The 12,295-nt window shown below is 40.9% G+C and overlaps 1 protein-coding gene across 9 annotated transcripts in view; it reads left to right on the plus strand.

Moving 5' to 3' along the window:
- LOC309621574 (V-type proton ATPase subunit B, brain isoform-like) overlaps positions 1-12,295 on the plus strand; it is a 99,083-nt gene that overhangs the window by 70,811 nt on the left and 15,977 nt on the right. The window lies entirely within an intron of this gene.

Here is a 12,295-nt window from a genome sequence, read left to right on the forward strand (position 1 = left end):
GCCCTCAAGATGCATCAAGATGTATATTATTCCCTAAATCAATCTGAACCCAATGCTTGGTCCTCAAGAACTACCTTAGGCCAAGAATCAACCAGGGAAGGGGAGGAAGGATGAAAGGAGGATGCAGGGGAGAGGTGCACAGGTAAGGGTCCTAGCTCAGCTGTCACCTGCAGAACAGAAGCAAGTGGCCTTGATTGTTCACACCTCACTTTACCTGCCTCCAGGTTGGAGCCTGAAGAGCTTGACTGGATTCACTTCTCTCTATTAGAAAGTTGTTAGGTCATTTTCAAATTTCATTTTAATTTATTTTCTCATTTACACTTACTTTGGTTTTGCTTTCTGCTTTTTTCTCCTGATTTTGGCTTTATTACTTTCAAGTAACACTTTTCTTTCAATCACCATTTTCTTCTTCTTAATGCCAGTTTACGTTGTTTGCTAAGGGCTGATTTTGTTACCTTCACTCCTGTTTTGTCTATTTGACAGCCCCCTGAGATGATCTGTTTACTGCACTGTGTTCCCCAAGAAACAGTGGGGAAGCTGCCTAACAGACAGTCTCCTGGGAGACTTTCCGCTACCCGTTTTCAGTGGGAAACAGTTTCAGTCAGAACTGGCTCGCTCATCATAGCTGTGTAATATAAGCATCCGAATCACAGGGGGTGGGAGCACGTGGCCTCTCGGCGTTTATCTTGATTGAATCATGGGTGTGTAACTTTCCGTCCTTCAGCTCTTGATTTGTATTAATGATTCAGAGTTCATTACCTTAAGATAAAAAAGGTGTTCCTGCTGGCAAGAGCTAGATAAGATTGTGGGCAATTTGAGACTCTCACTGTGTGAAGTTGATGATGACTCTATTCCCTGGTAAGAACTGAGAAATTCTGTCCTGTCCTGCCACCGCGTGACACCAAACAAGGTACAGTCGCAATGGGCTTTGTGTCACTGACATGAAATTGAGGGTGGGCGTGGTGGCACCCACCCAGAGTGCCCAGGAAATCTGCAGCAGTGGCTGGGACGAGTAGAGTTTCCCATTACCACAGGGAGTTCATAGGCAGGAAACTTTCTGTTTCTCATTGTATCAGTCTGGGTCTCATTGCTAACATTTCACCTAAATGAAAATGCACTTTTACTTTGTTTAAATTTTTCTTGTGGTAAAATATACATAACATATAATTTACCCTTGTAAGTATTTTAAGTGGCATTAAGTGCACTCACATTGTTGTGTCACTATCACCCCACTATTCATCTTCAGAATTTTTTTGAGAGGTAAAACAACTAATATTTACTGTGTATATTTTTTATACAATTTTTAAAGGTTACACTCCATTTTCAGTTATTACAAACTATTGGCTATATTCTTCGTGTCGTACAATGCGTCCTTGTAGCCTCTCTTACACCCAATAGCTTGTACCTCCCACTCCCCACCCTTTTTTTGCCCCCCTCCCCCCGCTAAACACTAGTTTGTTCTCTATATCTGTGAGTCTGCTTCTTTTTTGTTATATTCACTAGTTTGTTATAGGTTTTAGATTCCACGTGTAAGTAATATCATACAGTGTTTGTCTTTCTCTGTCTGACTTCTTTCATTCAGCACAATGCCCTCCAAGTGCATCCATCAGAACTTCTTTCATCGTCCCAAACTGAAACTTGCTACCCATTAAAATCTAACTCCCCATTTCCTTTCTTTCTCCAGGCGCTGGTAATCACCATGTTACTGGCTTTATAAATTTGAATAGATACCTCATATAAGTGGAATCATATAATTTTTGTTCTTTTGTAACTAGCTTATTTCACTTAATGTTTTCAAGGGTCATCCATTCTGTGGCATGTGTCAGAATTTCCTTCATTTTAAGGCTGAATAATATTCCACTGTATGTATATCCCAGATTTTTTTAATCCATTCATCTGTTGGTAGATATTTGGATTGTTTCCACCTTTTGGCTATGGTGGATAATGTTGCTGTGAACATGAGTGTACAGATATCTCCTTGAGACCCTTCTTTCAACTTTTTTGGATATATACCCAGAAGTGAAATTGCTGGATCATATGGTAATTCTATTTTTAATTTTTTGAAGAACTGCCATAACAGTCTTGCAAGTGGCTGCACTGTTTTACATTCCTACCAGCAGTGCACGAAGTTTCCTATATATCCTTGCCGACACATCTTATTTTCCATTAAAAAAAAAAAATAGCCAATCTAAAGGGAGTGAAGTAGTATCTTAACTGTGGTTTTGATTTGTATTTCCCTAACAAACATCTTTTTCTGTGCTTATTGGGCATTTGTGTATCTTCTTTAGATAAATGTTTATTGCAGTACTTTGTGCATTTTAAAATCAGATTGATTTTTTTGTTGTTGAGATGTACAAGGTTCTTTATATATTCTGGATATGAACCCCTTATCATATATATGATTTGCAAATATTTTCTGTTGTTCCATTGGTTGCCTTTTTCACTCTGTTGATAATGTTCTTTGATGTATCCAAGTTTTAAATTCTGTTGTTATGTTTTGATATTTCTTCTTTTTCAATGTAAGCATTTATAGCTATATGTTATATTGTTATCTATTTTGGCTTATGTTGTCTGTACTTTTGGTTTCATATCCAAGAAATCATTGCCAAATCCAATGTGATGAAATTTTTATACTATGTTTTCTTCTAAGTGTTTTATAGTTTTAGGTCTTATGTTTAGGACTTTGATCCATTTCGAGTTAATTTTTGTATATGGTGTAAGGTAAGGGTCCAATTTTATTCCTTTACATGTGAATATCCAATTTTCCCAGCACCAATTGTTGAAAAGACTGTCCTTTCTGAATACATGGTACCCTTGTTGAAAATGATTTGTAGATCACTTTGTGAAACATTGACATCTTAAAAATATTAAGTTTTCTAATCCATGAACACAGAATGGTTTTCCATTTATTTGTGTCCTTAATTTCTTTTAGCAATGTTTTGTAGTTTTCAGAGTACAAGTCTTTTGCCTCCTTGACTAAGCTTATTCCAAAGTATTTTATTCTTTTTGATAATGTTGTAAATGGAATTGCTTTCTTAATTTTATTTTTGGATTGTTCCTTACTAGTGTATTGAATTGCAACTGATTTTTGGGTATTGATTTTGTATCCCGAAACATTGTTCCCTGATTAGTTCTAACAATTTTGGGGGGGGGGGGGTGGATCTTTATGGTTTTCTACCTATAAAATCATGTTGTCTGCAGAGATAATTTTACTTCTTACTTTACAATTTGGATGTCTTTCATGCCTAATTTCTCTGGCTAGGACTTCCAGTATTATGTTGAACAGAAGTGACAAAATCTAGCATCCTTGTCTTGTTCCTGATCTTAGAGGAAAAGCTTTCAACCTTCACCAAAAATTATCATGTTCAGCGTGGGTTTTTCATATATGGCTTTTTATTATGTGGAGGTAGTTTCTTCTATTCTTAGTCTCTTGAGTGCTTTTATCATGTAAGTGTGCTGACTTTTGTCAAGTGCTCTTTCTGTATCAGTTGAGATGATCCTGTGCTTTTCCCCTTCATTTCATTAATACTGTATATGACATTGCTTGTTTTCTATATATTGAACCACCCTTGCATTCCAGAAATAAATCCCACCTGGTCATGGTGCATAATCCTTTTAATATGCTGCTAAATTTGATTTACCAGTATTTTGTTGAGGATTTTTGCATCATTGTTTATAAGGCATGTTGGTCTACAGTTGTCTTTTCTTGTAGTGTCTATGTGGCTTTGGTATCAGAGAAATGCTGGCCTCAGAATGAGTTAGAGAGTGTTCCTTCTCCTTTAAGTTTTGGAAGAGTTTGAGAGGATTGGTGTTGGTTCTTCTTAGTTCTTCTAAATATTTGGTAGAATTCGTCCATGAAGTCATCTGGTCCAAGGCTTTTCTTTGCCAGGAAACTTTTGGTTACCTATTAAATCTCCTTACTAGGTCTATTCAAATTTTCTGTTTCTTTTTGATTTAGTTTTGGTAAGTTATGTGTTTCTAGGAATTCATCCATTTCACCTGGATTATCCAGTTTTTTAGTGTACAGTTCATAGTAATCTCTTATAATCCTTTTATTTCTGTTAAATATGTAGCCATGTCTTTGTCTTTATTTCTGATTTCAATTATTTGAGTCTTCTTTTTTTTTATTTTCCTTAGTCAATCTAGCTAAAGATTTGTCAATTTTGTTGATTTTCAGAGAACCGACTCTTGGTTTCATGGATTTTTTCTATTGTTTTTCTAGTCTCTCTTTGTTTATCTCTGCTCTAATCTTTATTATTTCCTTCCTTCTTTGAGCTTTCAATTTAATTTGTTCTTCTTTTTCTAGTCCCTTAAGGTGTAAGATTAGGTGGCTGATTGTGATATGTTTCTTCTGTTTCAATGTAAGCTTTTACATTATATTTTCCTCTAAGTACTGCTTTCCCTGCATCCCATGAGTTTTGGTAAGTTGTGCTTTCATTTTCATTTTCATTTCATTGTTTTCTTGATTTCCTTTAGTTCTTTGTTGGTGTATTCCTTTAACGTTTTGAGCATACATAAGATAGTTGTTCTAAAATCTTTTTCCAGTAAGTCCAAAACCTGTTTCTTGAGGTATGGTGTCTGGATATTTATTTTGTTCCTTTGAATGAGCCTAGTCTTACTGTTTCTTTGTCTGCCTGGTGATCTTTTGTTGAAAACTGGGCATTTTACAAAACAGCCACCTCTCCCAGTCTTCTTATACTTGCTCTACACAGGGGAAGACCTTTGTAATCAGCCTAATGTGATGTCTTAGGGTCTTTTCAGACCTGTGTTGTCTCTGGACCAGTGCGTGTGTTTTTTTTCCCCAGTTCTCCTATTTATACATCTGCTTTTAAATGTCTTGCTTTTCTAAGAGTCTCACTCTTGCTTACTCTTGGGGCCTTAGCTGTCCTATTGTACTCCTCAATCAGTAATCTCTTGTCCTTGGTGTCTGTGGGTCTATAGTTACCTTTGCAACCGTTTTTACAAATCATACCCGCTGCTTCCCATGGCTCCCTTATTCTGAGATCTGAGCCATTTTTGTTTGTCTGAACTCTGAGTTAGGTGTCAAAAGACCAGTCCTTAGGCAGCCCACAGACAGGTTAGAACATTGCAGATCAGTCTGCTCTCTCTCAGGTTTGCAAAAGGGGGCTGGGGATCTGGCTGCCACTTTCCTCAAGCTGCACTAAAAAGTGACTAAAAAATGCCACAGGTTTCCTACCCTTTTAAATGTGACATTTTTTTGATGGTGCGTTCGCTTGGTTGTGGTAGATCTTTGACTCATTTCTAGAGTTTCTATAATGCCTTTTTAGTCTGTTTCTGGTTATGTACTTCAATCAAAACAGGAACATATTCTCGTCACTGCTGGAAGAAAAGAGTCTTTACTCTGCCAACCTGTCACGTGTGATGGATCAAAGGGCCCTTAGGACTGCACGTGGACACTGTCACTTTTTACAGAGAACCAATTGACCTTGTATAACTGGAGATGCTTCCCCTCAAACACAGCTCTGCTCCCTCTGCTGAGGGTGGTGTCAGTCTCTCCCGATGCTGCTGGAAATGGAACACTGCATGCCTGGACACCCCACAAAAATAAAGGGTACTGACGTGCTCCCAGGCCAATACTTGTTCAGGAAGTGAGAGAAGTACTGTAGATATAAAAACATGCCAGTTTCTAAGGCAGCCTTCACTCCACATAGGAAGTACATGGCCAGGATTTGATTTGATAAAAAATTAGTATCACAGTTAGAAACCAGACCTGACCCTGAGCTCCCTTAATGACTTCCTCTAATGTCTCCCTGTTGACCCACCCAGGCCTTATCTTATCCTGTGTCTGGCTATCATTGGCTCTGCCGGTCCCCTAAGCCCTTCCCTGCCCCAGGATCTCCTCTCTCTAGGTGCATTTCAGGTGACCTACACTTACCAATTTCTATCAGATGTTTCCTGAGGGCCATCTGGATGTGATCCTAACAACCCGGGCTGAGTGATGCCACTTTGTGGATTCACTAAATGACACATTTCTGTGGGTCACGTCCTCCCAGCCCAGCGGTCCTAACAAGCACCAGCACGGAAGCTGCTGGCAAACGCTGGGAGGAGCCCTTAGTACTGCAGGGAGCTGCCGGGGGCAGCCTCTCAGGGCCCCACACCCAGGGCTCATCCCAGGAGACACTCCTGAGGAGGGGAAGGCAGGGCTGTGCCCTTGAGGAAGGAGGGACCGCTCACCTCTCTGACCTCGGGCTGGAGAAGGACGAGGGCTCAGGACCGCGGAAGACGGCAGGGAGCTCGCCCTCCCTGAGAGCTCGGTGCCAGGCGAGGAGGTGAGACCCTGCTCACTGCCCCTCCCTCTGGAATGCAGTCACTGCTACTGAGAACTCTACCCCAGCCCTGATTTCATTGTGGCTGGTTAGAAAAAAGGGAAAACAAACAAAACTAAAACCAAAACCTGACTCTGCACCAGAAGATAAATGAACTTCCATGTGTATGTAGCACCTTTTAAGGATTTGTCTAATTCCAAATGAAATGATCTCTATTTTAACTCATTACTGATTACTAATTTTCTTCATTTCAGATACAGTCTATAACAATAGATTCCCATCTGTGTTCTGAAGCAAATCCCCCAGCCTCGCCTCCCACCCCTGTGGGGCCTGGGGAGAGGGGAGGCATCTTCCCCCAGAGAAGGTGGGCATATGCCCCCCTCTCCCCCGTGCCTCCCTGGTCACCCCCTTGCCTGGGGACTGCGGTCTCCCTTCCTTACTCTCACACTCAGGGCCCCTCACAGAGTGGCCCTGACCTGACTCCCCAGACTCTTCTCACCATCCTGTTTCCTAAACTTCAGCCAAGTTCCGCCCAGCATCCTGCTTGTCCGGAGAGTGTACCGCCTTCTTCCAAGTCCAGGCCTCTGCATGGAGGTTTGCTCTACCAGAAATGCCCCTCCTCTTGTGGCAACAGTTTAAATTCCTCGTTATTAAATTACAAATCTGCAGCCTCCTCCTCCTTGAGCGTTGCCTGATTTCCCAGCAAACGTATCTGCTGCAATTCCCTGCAGAATCACGTCAGGTCAGGGGCCACTTGGTGCTAGTTTCGGTTCCTGCATCCCAGCCCGTGCATGCCTGAGCGCACAGCTCCGTCTCATTTGTCTCTGCCGTGGGTGTTTCCTCATCAGTTAGTCTCCGTAAACGTTGTGAGTGAAGTATTTTCTACATTTCCGGGTATAAGCAGCTGCCATCTCATAAGATAACTTTCTTAAAAGAAGTGATTCACGGTGTATAGAGCATATTGTAGTTTAACCAGTGGTGGGGGGCAGGGTTGATACAAGTTTCTTCTCATTATTCCTAATACCAGCTCACCAGAGTGATGCTTAAAGGCAAGGACAGTTATGCTAATTTTTGCAGAATAATTTTTAATTCACAAAAACCATTAATTCTAAGACTGAAAAGTTGTATGTGAGATAAGCGTATGGTTACTACATCCACAAGCAAATTTTTACAGCCCTGGGACATTATGATGCCCTTAAATCCTCCTGGAACAGGTTGAAAGTTAAACTGCATTGAGGATTTCTGAATTGCTGATACTATGATATACTATAGTTTTTTTTTTTTTAATTTTATTTATTTATTATTTATTTATTTATTTATTTATTTATGGCTGTGTTGGGTCTTCATTTCTGTGCAAGGGCTTTCTCTAGTTGCGGCAAGCGGGGGCCACTCTTCATCACGGTGCGTGGGCCTCTCACTATCACGGCCTCTCTTGTTGCGGAGCACAGGCTCCAGACGCGCAGGCTCAGTAGTTGTGGCTCACGGGCCTGGCTGCTCCGCGGCATGTGGGATCTTCCCAGACCAGGGCTCGAACCCGTGTCCCCTGCATCGGCAGGCAGATTCTCAACCACTGCGCCACCAGGGAAGCCCCCATAGTTCTATAGTTCATCTAAATTAATAAAATGAGATTTAAAAATCACATTCAAAATTGAGCAAAAGCCAAACTAACTCTTTTCGTATTAATTAAATGATAATAATGAGAAGTATGATTGTCCCTTTTGTAAAACATACCAAAATTGTATGTTAGATTACATTCACTTAGCACAAAATGTCTTTCAAAAATAAATTGTAAGCACTAAACCATCTGAAGGATACGCCTGTATAGTTTTAGTTGCATATCTGCGTGTATCTGACTGACATGCCTGACAGCTTGTAATTCATGTTTTAAAAAATGATTCAGTATTTTAAAAGAATATAGCAGAAGGATAGCTTCTTATGCCTAAATCACCTGTTGTGCAAGGTCCTCACTCTGGTGCATTTTACACAATAGGGTTTTATTAGTCATAAACCATGGCTGACAGTCATAAGCGCCGGTGTAAATGGGGAGAATGAAAATAAAGATTGGGCCTGAGAAACTGAGCTATTGTGAGCCAAGGTCCAGGAAGCAGACTCTCTAATAGCTTATTGGGTGTCTAGGAGCCAACAGAACCTTCTAGATAGTCTGTATAGGAAATCATCTAGCTTTCCCAAACTACATACATTTGGAATTAAAATTCCATTTGCTGCCAGTATCATTGTAAATGGGGGAGTAAGTCCCCCTTGTAGGGTCTTTAAGGGCCACTGCAATATTTCTGCAGAAGAAATTACAGGGTTTATTATACTCACAGGTCCTAGAGGAGAAGACAGGGCGCACCTCACCATTCAGCAGCCACCTAGCAGGTGGGGAGTCGAGAGAGAGTGAGGACCTTGGGCAAGTCTGGGTGGAGCAGAAACAAGGCTTGAGGAGATTTCATTGTTTCTTGGAATGTCTAAGTCACAGTCGGGGAGGGCAAAAAGGGAATCTTGCGGCAGGAACCAGCCTGGGCACACCCACGCACCTGGTCCCCTGGGTGTTGAGGCAGCAGGAAAATAGGAAATTTAAAAAAAAATTTACAATCCAATCATCTTAACTCTTTATTCTCATTTTCAACCTTATTTTCCAAAATATACAATCCTTAGTTCTCCGAAAGTTAGGGAGAGGAAACTGGCTTCCTATTAGTTAACGGTGATGCAACATTGAAACACTGGACATCCTGCTGAGGTTTCCATGGTGTCTGCTGGGCTCTGCAGCACCCAGCTCCTGGAGCTTTTCAGACTCCTCAGTGAATTCATTATTGTTTAAAAGAAAAGAACACCCCGTCTTTCTGTTTTTGTTCCTTCTGTCACTGTTTTTATTCTACCTTGCCTCATTCTACAAACCATCGGCCATGGAACTCCTGTATAGTTTTTCACTGTACGTAAAACACCAATACATCTTCCATCGTGGAGGTAGTCAGGGCAATCACTGTTACCTCTCTTTTGCACAGAAAAATGGAGGTTCATGGAGATTAAGAGATGTATACAAAGTTGGAATCACAACAGGTCAGGAACTCTAATTTAGTTCTTTGGACTTAAAAAAATATTGTTTTCTCCACAAATTCATCACTGCCTCACTAAGTTTATATGTGCAGCAAACATGGACAGAAGGCTCTTAGGTCTGGGCATTCATCACTACCTCCAGGGAGGGAGCCCAGGGGCAGCGGTGCTGAGCGCTCTCACTGCCCTCAATCTCCCCCTTTGCTCCCCTGAGCTCAGGTAGGACCCTGCGGGCAACTCATATGGTCCCCCAGGGCTCTCCTAATGGGTCCAACATTGAAGCCAGGACACAGACCCCGTGGGGCCTGTAAACTGCCTGCCCATCTGCACGAGGATGACAGGCAGACTCAGTGATGGGACAGGCAGAGCCCACACAGAAACAGTAAGGAAGTCACCTGCTCCTCTGTGCTTCATTGAACCTTTGAGAGACAGGCACGGAACCGAAAATGCCATCCTTGTATCAGGACACCTACCACACTTATGTCACTTTCAAACACAAAGTCAAAGAGACTTTATGTCACTGAAAAACACAAAGTAAAAGCTTCTTCAAGACAGGAGGTGAACAGGAGAATTCTATCTTTGAATATTCCTACAATATTTGTAGTGAGTATTTAACATGAAAAAAGTAGTCAAAGTATTTTTCTTAAAATCACCTCCTATGCAGCTATAAAAATCTTTAAGAAAAGTAGTCCAGGATAGAAATATAATAGAGACTGCACACATTCATGAATTTATCTGCCTCCTAACAAGTCCAACTTGTGAAGTGTAGAGCATTTTATATGTTAGAGGCACAATTATAAATCGCTAAAATACCCGCTTGATCACACTGCAGTACATTGTCATTGCTTTACTTGAATGCTCACCTAAGATTTTTCTCTGAAATGTACTCAGAGCAGAGACAGTTATACAATGAAAGTGAGAAATTGTAAGAGCATAACACTGTCTTAGAAATAGTCCATGTAGAAACCACTTACCCCAGCACAGTCTTGCCACATGTTTTATGTTCTGTCCACAGAGCCAGCCCATGGCAGCTCATAGTAAGGCGGTCAAAGAGAGTGTGCTGTCCTTTCTCTCTTACCTACTCAGACATCAACATTTTCTCCTGCTCTTTCTGTGTCAGCTGCTCTCAGGTGAGAATAAAGGAGGTGAAAATGTGAGCTTTCCTAGGAAAGCACTGCCTCTGTCTCCCATCCTCTTCAGAGCCTTACACGGCGCCTGCTGGCAATTGTGGTTCAAGTAATATTGTTGGATGAATAAACGGATGAGAGACCCTGACTTCAAAGAGTCACTTTGTTGTACAACAGAAACTAACACAGTATTGTGAAGCAATTATACTCCAATAAAGATCGATTTTAAAAAATAAATAATTAATTAATTTTTTTTAAAAAAGAATGCCACAAAGGGTAGTTCCATTTCAGAAAGACACTTCTTAAGATTGGAAAGTCTTTGAGATTCACAGTAAATCAATATTTCGATGCCATGGTGGCCCCTTAGACACTATGGGGAAGACTAGAAGGGATATTTTGAAAGACACTGACCATTTCTAGTATATTTCAAATCGTACCTCATGGTTTGCCCAGTGATTATAAATTTGATGCTGTTCATCATATAGTCCTTTATAGTGAGGCGAGCGGGGGCTACTCTTCGCTGCAGTGCGCGGGCTTCTCATTGCGGTGGCTTTCTCATGTTGCAGAGCTTGCGGGCTCTAGAGCACAGGCTCAGTAGTTGTGGCGCACGGGCTTAGTTGCTCTGCAGCACATGGGATCTTCGTGAATCAGGGCTCAAACCCGTGTCCCCTGCATTGGCAGGCAGACTCCTAACCACTGCGCCACCAGGGGAGTCCCTGTAGTTTGTCTTCTATAGACGTTTATTCATCTGTAGTAGCCTGTAGTAGTCAGGTGTTAAGTTTAAAGCATTAATTCTGCTATCTTGCTTTTTAGCATTTTTGTGAATGAGATAAATCTTTGCTTTTACTTATTTGTAAAGAGTATATTATATTACATTATATATTTGCATTTCTGAAATTTTTATAGCTAAGACATGATAAAAACAGGGGAAGATCTGCTAAACTAAAATGGGGAATTTTCTTCTAAAACTTCGATCTAATGTCTGTGAAATAATCCAGAAGAGAAGTAATAACAAGCAGTTTTCTTTATACACCAGGGAACATCAGTGAACTCTTCCTTGCATTTCAACCAGTCAGACTGATTGAATTCATATTTAGGTGAGAGTGATTACGCTGTCGAGACAATTAAGTGAGGTGATCTAAGCCAAGTGCTTGGCTCAGGGCGTCATTTATGGGAAGCTCTCCACAAACACACAACATCATTATCATTATTATTTCATGAATAATTTGATAATATATTTGCTCCTGGCTTGGATTCTTCTCTCTTGGATACTTTTGCTAGCACAAAATTTTTTTTCAATTATTGTAAATTTCACTAAATTTTGGAAACTGATGATCTTTTGTTGCCTAATGGTAAAATACCATCGGATTCTGATTTGAAATGGTACATAGAAAAACTCCTCTCTCATGCAGTTAAGAAGTGATTAGTTAGCAGTGTGCAAAACATTCAGGTAGAAATAGTGCCTCCAGGAGTCTCTATTTCAGAATTCCCCAGATAAGGGTCAACTCCCTACTCCCTCATGTCAACCGACATGTTCATGTTATTGTAGCATGGTTTGTCATCCCGTTGGTTTGGAAGGAAACTAGGATGGTAGAAAGAAAGATGCAGTCCAACTTAAGTAGAACCTGTTTTTAAAAAGTGACCCTGTGATACTAGCCCATTAAAAGCTCCCTTAGAAACCTCTGACATCCCCAGGGTCAAACGTGCCTCATTCAGTGGCTGTTTCATTATCTCAGTCCAGTGGGTGTCATCCTAGGCACAAGCTCCACCATCACCTTTATTTTTGTTCTTCACTCTGTCCAGATCAGAAGCTGCAAGTTGTTAGGG

This window comes from Balaenoptera borealis, assembly GCF_965194805.1.
Source record: "Balaenoptera borealis genome assembly, contig: HAP1_SCAFFOLD_1302, whole genome shotgun sequence".
Taxonomy (NCBI): domain Eukaryota; kingdom Metazoa; phylum Chordata; class Mammalia; order Artiodactyla; family Balaenopteridae; genus Balaenoptera; species Balaenoptera borealis.